The sequence below is a fragment of the Vicugna pacos genome, chromosome 11, assembly GCF_048564905.1.
Source record: "Vicugna pacos chromosome 11, VicPac4, whole genome shotgun sequence".
NCBI classification, from domain to species: Eukaryota; Metazoa; Chordata; class Mammalia; order Artiodactyla; family Camelidae; genus Vicugna; species Vicugna pacos.
Window position 1 is genome coordinate 201,406 of NC_132997.1, and position 10,179 is coordinate 211,584.

General features: G+C 48.4%; 1 long non-coding RNA gene across 1 annotated transcript; it reads right to left on the bottom strand.

The window, feature by feature from the left end:
* Window positions 1–661: 661 nt before the first annotated feature.
* LOC140699121 (uncharacterized) lies at window positions 662–9,620 on the bottom strand. The gene is made up of 5 exons (XR_012077120.1): window positions 9,427–9,620; window positions 7,884–8,049; window positions 4,560–4,617; window positions 1,683–2,060; window positions 662–973 (listed from the first exon to the last, which is right to left on the bottom strand). It is a non-coding gene; the product is annotated as an uncharacterized lncRNA (long non-coding RNA).
* Window positions 9,621–10,179: the final 559 nt, after the last annotated feature.

A 10,179-nucleotide genomic window follows, 5' to 3' on the forward strand; every position in this document is an offset into this window, starting at 1 on the left:
AGGTCCTGCCTTTACAAATATACATTCATTTTAAGGGGGAAGGCCAGGTTCAAAATTAGAATTCCCAGACTCAGGGGAGTCCTGCAAAGAAAGTGAGTGTGCTGGGAGAGGTGATTCTCAGTCTCTGATCAATAGCCTGACCCTTTTCTTCCCAATGCTGGGTCCATCCCTTGCCACAAGGGGCCTTGGATGTGCACAGGGGGACACTCAGATTTCACGTCCTGGTTCTGTGCATACCCTCCATGCAAACAGCTGCCCTTTGGCCTCTCTGTGAGTCCTGGGAATCTGAACTCCGGGGAGAGACGGTGCAGGCACTAGAAATGGGTAAGGGGCTGCTGAGGCAGGGTATTCGGGGTCCTGGGATTCTAGAGTACGGGATGGAGCCAATGACCCTGTCCCCTTGGCCCTGCTGGCCCCACCTGATGGAGGGCGTGGCCAGATGAAGTGTCAGGGCCAGGGGGACCCTCTGCAGTGCAGGACCCAGGGCAGCGGGTCCCCTTGCCGGGGTCTAAGGCGAGAAGCCATAAGGAAGTTCTGAGGAGGATGTAAGGTATCCTCATTCCCATTAATAAAAAAATCTTACCACAGGCGTGCGTGCGAAGGGTTTTATTATAACAAGGGAAGGCACTTGCCAAGGTCTGGCCATAGAGGGCTGGTGGGTTTGCAGGTTGATGAAGAACCGAGAGGCCGTTAGCTTCCCCTGGGTCTAAACACTGCCTGAATTCCTCCAGGTGATACTTAAATGCAGTGAGACATGGAACCCTCTTAAGTTGTTAAAATATTCATGGTGAGCCATTCAACTCTCTCCTCATTCTTGGCTACCAAAGCACGATAAACACAGGTGGGAATCTCCTCAGCCTGTTTGTTGGTTCACTGTCCATCTGGCGCCCCCTCTTGTAGGAGCTTGTATCACATCACCCAGGGCTGACCCATCTCAGGATTACAGCTGATTTTCCGCAGGTGGCATCACTTGCTGGTGACACGAAGGAGGCATGTTAGCCACCTCCCAAACACTGAGGCTTCACCTGGGAGGAGCCTGCAGACCCCCAGCCCAGCCTCTGCACAATGATGCTCCTCAGTGTCACTCCCGGCTTGCTGCCCTGGCCTCTAACTCTGGCCAGAACCTCGCTGGATTGTTGATAACTGTCACCCATGCACCACGTCTAAGCTTGGGATCCAGATGTGACCATGGTTCTTATTTTCTTCCCATCGATGGATTGTTTGATCTTCGTGTAATCGTGTCGGCAGGAAGGCCAGTATCGCCCTCTAGAGGCCTCCCAGAGCCGCCTCTGTCTATAACTGTCCTAGCGCCCCAGGGAATCGGGTCTGAAGCCTGGCACTCAGACACGAGGATGACAGCTGGAGAGACAGGAATCCACTCCTGCTGTGGCTTCTGCTGAGGCTCGATGTGGCCATGAAAACAGATCCCACAGGCCCTGACGTCACTTTACTCGCTGCAGGGATGCTCCTACACTGCCGCGTTCCCCCCAGAGACCGAGGGCTTTCTGCTTGTTCCCGAAGGCCCCACCCCCGAGGGTGCACTGGGTCCAGTGGAGCGTCCAGCCTGGTTCGCAGCCAGCCCTTAGGGCTTTCGTGGGGCCTGGAACATCAACTACCCTCCACTTAGGGGCCCGTTTGTCCTTTCCAGCCAACAGACCTAGGTCATAAGCACTTTAACTCACCTGAGGGTGTTTTCCTCACTTCAGGGGCACTGAGGACTGGGTTTCTTCACACTCCAAGTGCCCCCGGTCTGGATGCAGACAGTCTGGCTCTCCCCCAAGTCCTGCAGGTCCCGGCCACACCTGCTGCTGGTCATGGAGTCTGCTGTGTTCTCTTCCAGGACAACAGGTGCACTCTGCCCCCACCCCGCCCCCACCAGCGGTGGCAGAGGCGGCGTACAGGCAGGTGAGCTGGGGCCTGAGACCTTGCCCGGAAATCAGTGCCCCAGAGGCCGCTGGTGACTAGAGGGACCCCGGGGCAGAAGGCAGCATGGGAAGGGAGGAGGAGGAAAGTTCAGGATAAGGAGATGAAAGGGGGAACGGATAGCACTGTGAAGACCTCTACCATAAAAGGGAAGAGAAAAGACAGTGAGAGCTGGAGCGGTGTCGGCGTTAAAAGTTGCGGGCTATTTTTTTTTAAATTTTACTAATTAACAATATAATTGATAGATTTCTTACTTTATTAGAGATTATGTGCCATGTCATATAACAGGATATAGTATGTTATTATTTATTAAATAACACATAACAGAAGGTATACTAGCATATTATGTTCTGTTCATTAGCAGATCATATATAATACATATGTAATGTTTATATACATAATATATAATTTATGCATCTATATAATATATAACGCATAACAAATAATGTAAGATTATGATTAACATATAATATAACAAGATTACATAACAATAATGATGTAATTTTACCCATTGTATGTCTCGGTTCATGACACATTCTCATCTTAGGTGCCTGTCAGAAGTATTTACGTATTAAAATTAATATTATAAGACACAGTTATGAACATATCACCTAGCATCATAACAGGAATATTGACATTGACATACTGTGTCCTTTTTCCCTATCCTGCCCTTGGCCTCTTCTCACATAAAGTAACCAGCATCCTGAATCCTGGCTTACCCTTCTCTGGTGTTATTTTCATACACACAATATTTAAGATCAGTTAAAACAAATGAACTGCAGGTACATGCAACTAATTGGATGAATCATACACTCTATGTTAAATTGAAAAAGTAAGCCCTAGAAGGTAGCCTATTGTGTGCTATGCTTTTAACTGTGTATATATATATATATATGTCAACTAAACTCACTAAATTAAGAACAACTACAGCTAGAGTCCAGGTGGGAGAGAGACAGATAAAAGGTGAGGTGAGCAAATTTGCTGCAGGTGAGCGAGTTCCTTTCCAGTAACATGTCATTCTCTCTGAAGCAGGAGGCAAGGCCATCTGCTGGGAGTCAGGGAAGAGACAGAGGAAAGCTTAGAGGTGTGCAGAGAGCAGAGAATGTTGACACAACTGAGTGATAAGTGGGGAAATGTGCTCACTAGAGAAATCCTGGAGGATTGCCTGGCAGTGGCAACATGCTGGGCATTGATTTGTAGTCTTAGAAATCTGTGCTGGGAGAGCCTGCTGCCTGCAGGCTCAGAACAAATAGAGCTGGGTGAACCGAGATGGAAGTCGTCCTGGTGAGGAAGTGGAAAGATCAAGGGTCAAGGGGGTTTTGTTTGTCATAAAGAGAGTGCTGACTGTGGATGCAGAGCTGGAAGGTGGGGAAGTGGAAGAAAGAGGAACGTGGACAGGCAGGAAAGCAGAGGAGTCAGTGCTTGATGCCCCAGTGAGGGTGAAAGAGGGCCAGGGTGGCAGGTGGAGAAGCAGCTGGTCGGCTAGAGGTGGGCACTTGAAGGAGAGAGGCTTGACCCTGGAAGGAGACAAGCCCGGGTATGAGCCTGGGGATAGGGTGAATGTGGGGTGGCTGGCTCAGGCTGACGGAGAAGAAGACCCTAAAATTCCAATACTGGGTGGTGGAGGGAGAATGAACTTTGAAGTCTTGCTGGTAGGAGGTGAGGGAATACAGAGCTGGTGGTCCAGGTGCTCCTGACTGAGGCAGATGAGCAGGGAGGCCAGGGTGGCAGGCACTGCTAGGAAAGGATCTGGGTTTTCTATGTGCTCCCGAGAGGAGGAGCAATGATCTGAAGTTGGAAAGTGAGCACAAGGAGGTCAATCCAGGCACCTGATCAAACAGGGGGTTGTGTGGGGGCAAAGCGTCAACTCCAGAGATGGTTACCCAGGAAGCAGGGACCACGGGTGAAGTGAGCAGACACTCAGAGAAGAGAGGGAGAAATGTCTTCTGGGTGTAGGGGGAAGAGAGGCCCCAGGAAAAATGAACACAGAGGCACAGTGATGAGGATGGACTGGCTCTATACTGACACTTCGGGGGTGGCTGGAAGTTTGTCCTGAGGGCTTAGGTTGGGGAAACTACTGGCCTCATGAGGACACCCCTCTCAGGAGCCTGGACAGAGGCTCTCGCTCCTGAGAGCTGTGTGGCCACCACTATTCCCGGAGGGGTTCTGCCTCCATCGTCTCTTATCAGACTTTCCTGCCCAGTCCCAAACTGCCAGTGAGGGAGCCTGGGCCTCGCAGCTGCTTCCCGTGGAGGGACACAGGCTCCTCGGACAAGCAGGCTGATCTTACTTTTCTCCGTAACTCAGGGCCTAGCAAAGTCCCAGCCCATGTGTGGGCCATGTAGGGGCTCGGATACTTACCAAACTAACTCAAAGCAGTAGAATAGCAGAGCTGGAGGAAGTGACCACTGAGCTCAGAGAGTTCACTGCCCACACCCCCATTCTACAGATGAGGAATCAGAGACCAAGCGGTGAAGCAGCCTTTGCCAAGGTAACGCTGCTCTTAAATGCTGGTCTGTGTTGGGCATGCCAAGTGATGAGCTGCAAGGGCTGAGAGGGGCCTCTGGGGCCAGACAGCTTGGGTTCAAATCCCAGCTCTGCCATTTATTAGCACTGTGATTAATGAATGTCCTTACCTTTAAAGTGGAAGTCATAGTGGTGCCAACTCATTGAATTGTCGTGAACACAGCGTTCCTGCAACAGCAGGACAGAGTTCTGTAAGGGTTTGTTGTTGCTTTGTTTACTATTAATGTCACCAAGTGAACCGTGAAATGAAGAACAAAGGCAGCAAGAATTTTTATTTTAAAGGATTTTAAAATCCTCTGATGAATGTTTCATTTCATGTATTCAAGTTTGCATTTGACCCTTATTAACAACTACACAATGGATGACTTTTGAGGCAATCTTGCTTCATGTCTTTAATTCTCACTAATGACCCAGGCTATTTAACAGGCAGCAGTTTCTTTTCCAGGAAGAGGGACAAAAATTTAAAAATGACTCAGTGCCTCTCGGTCCCCAGTGAGTTGGTTGTGACCTGTCAACCCAGCTTTGGGGAAGTGCCCGCTCCCCCTGGGCTCGCTGAGCTGCCCCGCAGCCTCCAAGGGGCACCATATCCCCACGCGAATCCAGTCTCTTGGTTCCTATCTTTGCTTCAGATCCCTCAAGGACTGCCCATGACCCAGGGCCCCATCTGCCCCACCAACCTTGGCTGCTGGACTCCAGGACACTATCCTGGGTCTCAACCATCCTCTGTTCCTATGTCCGCCTCACTACTCTACAGTTTGTCCTTCAACTGTGGGCTCCTGTGGCTCGCCACACAGCAGGGGTCTCCCCTTCATCCACCTTGGGTAACTGCATTGTCCTGCACTGTGCCTTGTGAACCCGTGTGGACGCAGGAAGAATAGAGAACAACAAGTGCTCAGTGGGGCTGCCTTTCCCACAGCAGGAGCCCTAGAGAGCTTTCTCCCAGCTGGTTATTCACAGGCGCTGAAGCTGTGGAATCTCGATCTCACCATTTTAAAGGGCATCATCACTAATTACAAAAGCAATCATTTCTTCAGAAGCAAAAGGAGAAAAGACTTTGTGTTCCCACCTAAAACTTTTTTCCTCCACCTTCAGATGTTTCTCATCTCTGGGCAAGGGTAGAAAGCAACTCACAGAATATTATTTTTCAATGTTTTTTCCCACTCTGAAGATTGCTTTCCCAGAACCGATGAAGGCTAGAATGGTTTAGCTTTCCTGGACTGAGTATTCAGAAGCCTGGGGGGGGAGGTGAGATAACTCAGCAATATTGAACCTAACAGAGACATTAAAAGTTCTATTCTAAACAGAAAGGAAGCAGGACGCTATAGAAACAGGAAAACCATAGTTGGAAATGCAATAACGAGTTACAAGAGAATAAACATAAAGATGTAAAAATGAAAAAGGACATCAAAATAAAAAAATGTGGGAATTGGAGAGGGGAGCAAGGAAATATAGATTTTTTTCCTTTTTTTTTTCGTCGTTATTCTTAGGATGTGTTGGAGCCTTCGTGATTATCAGTCTAAAGGAAATAGATATAGTAATGGGTTGATATATTTGAAGAAAAAGGTAACCACAAATCAAAAGCATACAATAGAGTTGCAAAAAAACCAAAAAGAAACAAACTCAAAATGGCTTAAAGTCTTAAATATTAGACAAGACACTATAAACTTCTAACAAGAAAACATAGGCAAAACATTATTTGACATGCATCTCAGCAATGTTTTCCTAGGGCAATCAAAGCAACCCAAGCAACAGAAATAAAAGCCAAAATAAATAAATGAGACCTAATTAAACTTATAAACTTTTGCACAGCAATAGAAACCATAAGTAAAACAAAAAGACAACCTATGGAATGGGAGAAAATATTTGCAAAAGATGAGACTGACCATGGCTTAATTTCTAGACTATATAAATAGTTCATACAACTTAATAAGAAAAAAATAAACAACCAAATCCAAAAATGGACAGAACAACTAAACAAGCAATTCTCCAATGAAGACACACAAATGGCCAATAGGCATATAAAAAATGCTCAATATTGCTCAATTATCAGAGAAATGCAGCTCAAAACTACAATGTTATCATCTCACACCAGTCAGAATGGCCATCATTCAAAAGACCACAAACCATAAATGCCAGAGAGGCTGTGGAGAAAAGGAAACCCTCCTACAGTGTTGGTGGGTATATAGTTTGGTGCAGCCACTGTGGAAAACAGTATGGAGATTCCTCAAAATACAAAAACAAACAAACAAACAAAAACTTATCATCTAATCCAGCAATCCCACTCCTGGGCATATATCCAGAGGGAACCTTAATTCCAAAAGATACCTGCACCCCAATGTTCATAGGAGCACTGTTTACAATGGCCAACACATAGAAGCAACCTAAAAGTCCACTGACAGATGACTGGATAAAGACGTGGTATTTAGATATAACAGAATATTACTCAGTCATAACAAAGAAGGAAATAAGGCCATTTACAGCAACTTGGATGGAACTGGAGATTATCTCATTAAGCGAAATATGTCAGACAAAGACAAGTATCATATGATATCATTTATATGTGGAATTTTAAAAAAAATGATACAAATGAAATTATTTATAAAACAAAAACAGACTCACAGACTTATAAACCAAACTTAGGTATTTGGGATCGACAGATACAAATTAGTATATGTAAAAGAGACAAACGACAAGGATTCACTGTAGAACACAGGGAACAATATTCAGTATCTTGCAACCTATAATGGAAAAGAACGTGAAAAAAATAGGCTATGTGTATGTACAACTGAATCACTATGCTGTATACCTGAAACTAACAAAAGAGCTTTATATCTGAAACTAACAAAACATTGTAAATCAACCACATTTCAATTTAAAAAAAATTGATAAGCTCTAAATACCTTTATTCAAAGAAAATCTTGAACTCTTCCTTCTTAGAAAACTTAAAATGAGTAGCTTGAGCAGGACCAAATTATACTGGATGAGCAGTTACATATCTTCCCCAGCACGTGGCCCATGCTACACACACATCATGTTTTCCTACAGATAATAACAGCCCTGAGTGCACAGGGAGCGAGTCCTTCTGGGACAAGGCCTCTATGGCAGTGGCCTCCTTGTCACCGCTCCATCTCACCAGGAGGCCAGGGTTTACAGGGGTGAGGGGACATAGAGCTCATACACTTCAAATTGATTTCCCGAAAATACTATGGAAAAATCAAATTCACCTGCAGTGTGGGAAACATGAGCAGGGCCCCTAAGCAGAATGAAAAGCCCAAAGTAATATGGCCGATGTTCAGATCAGAACCAGAACAACGACCACCTGGCCCCAGTTAAATGACCACCACCTCACCAGCAATAAACTTCTCGTACTCAATGTCAGGGATGTTTCTGTTGAGACTTAGGAGGTCAAAGGAGTCGGACCAGGGAATCCAGACCTGGTTGATGTCGGGGCTCTGCCAGTGGTAGAGGTGGCCCCAAGGGGATAGCACCAGTAGCAACTCCTCCATCTTCAGCAGGGTCTTCAGGAGGAAGGCAATGTGGATGCAGACGTTCCTACTGAGGCTGATGCCCTCTGGAGGGATCAAGTCACACAGAAGGTACCTGGTAGGGAGCAAAGGAGAGCGGATCTTCAGGGTCAGGCCTCTGCACAGGAATCTCGGCTTAGATAGAACAGATAAAACGGGAATCCCTGCACAGCCCATGGCCTAGACTCCAGACATATTCAGCAGCTTCTGGTTTGTAAAGTGGAGGCACTGCCCACACATCTCCATGTCGCCAATTACTTCAATTCCGGAACAGTTGCGGAAGACATCTTGGCGTCTGTCTAACACCACTAAGCACCTGACTAGTACCTGAGCACCCGTTCTCCAGGGGCTCTCAAACTTCTTGTTCTACAGAACCCTATACACTCTTAACAATTACTGAGAACCCCAAAAGGCTGTTATTTATGTGAGTTAAATCTATCAATATTTCCTGTGTTAGAAGTTAAATAAGACGTTAGAAAAAGTGTATGAATTCACTTAAAAACATTAACAATCTACTGTATGTTACCATTAATATTCTTAAACAAAATATAATTCTATTTTTCAAAACAAAAATCATTAGTGAGAAGAATAGCAGTGATTTTAATTTCTGCAAATCTCTTATGGACTGGTGAGAGCTGAATTCTCCTATCTGCCTCTGCATTCCCTGTTTTGTGATATCACCGGCCAGGTTTTCCCTGGAAAACTCCACAGGAACTCGGGAGAGCAAGAGTGTGCAAAAGGCAGGTGACATCCTGGCGTTTCTATGAAAATGGTCTTGCACCTCAGTGGCCGTGGATACACTTTGATAACTGCTGCCCTATCCTAGGCGAGACTCTTCTGCACTAGAGCCAGGCAAGGGTTCTGTAATGAGTTACGGCCTCCACACCCCTCCATTCTCTGTGTCTCTCAAAACCTCCATTACTGCAGATGAGGATGTAACCCTCAGCCGGTGCCTCTAATCCCAGAAGACTGCTAACTTCAAGAGAAAGGGTCCCATCTACCACCCCAACACCCCGCATAGTTTATTTTGAGTCAAGCCCTAGATAACTTCTTATTGGCACTGACCCTTGTCTTATTCCTGAGGTTGACTGAAGGAACCAATATCTGGATGGAACTGAAATTTCCCTGCAGATAAACAAGGCTGATAAACCACCCCATTCCAACATCTGATTCTGGGGCTCTTCAAAACCCGGGTAAGGCCTCGCTTCATATAAGATGGGTCCTCCGCCTGCCTTTCCCGGGGGGTTCTGGGAGGCCGCGGCCACCTATGGCGACCCAGACTCGCGGCCCCAGCCCCAGGGCCTGAGGGGGAGGAAAGCTTGAGGCTGTGCCCAAGCCCTGCCCCGCCTCACCCCAACACGCTCCCCGGCACCACAGCCCTCCCTGGCCACCACCCCAACCCCGATCCCACCCCGGTTCATGTCCACCGGCCCCGCCAAAGGCGCGGACGTACGTTTACCATCTGTGGGATGCCGCCCCAGACAGGATGTCGGCCGCCTACTGACCAGGCCAGAACTAGTTGCCCGGCCAAGCAAGCCATCATCCCCAGCAGCAAGCATCGCCTGGTCCCTGGCATCTACACACTTCCGGAGCCCGCTCGCCACCCCAGAAGCGCACGCCGGCCCGCGCGGCGCGCGGCGCCTGTAACCATGGCAACGCCGCGGGGCCCTCCCCTAGCGCTTGCGTCGTGCGTCCTCCCGAGTCTAGATGTGGGAGGGCAGAACTTGCGGAGCCAATGGGAGCCAGGGCGCGGCCAGGACTTGGGTAGGGGGAGGCTTATGGGATAGCTGGGCGGGGCCGGGGAGGGCGGGGCCGCGCGGAAGTCCTGACCTACAGGTGGCGCCGACCGGAGGCTGGGGCGGTGCTGCCATCAGTGGGCTGGGCAGAGGGGCAGCGAGGCAGCGGGGCAATGGGGCAGAGGGGCAGTGGGGCAGCGGGGCGGGGGCACCCTCACCTGCCCATGTGTGGGGATCAGCCTGGGCTCCGCGGCCTCCGCTTGCACTGGACGTGGACTCAGGCTACCGGTGGGCAAGGTAGAGGACTGAACCCAGGCACGCACGGCTGGCCAGGTAGGGCACCTGAAATGCAGATCCGCCAGGGCCGCTCCGGCCTTGAATAAGCGCTTCTAGGCAGTTTCCAAGATTACGGGATCTGTCATAAGAGGGGAGGTAGGTCTGGGGAGTCAGATGCCGGGTTGGGTGAAGTC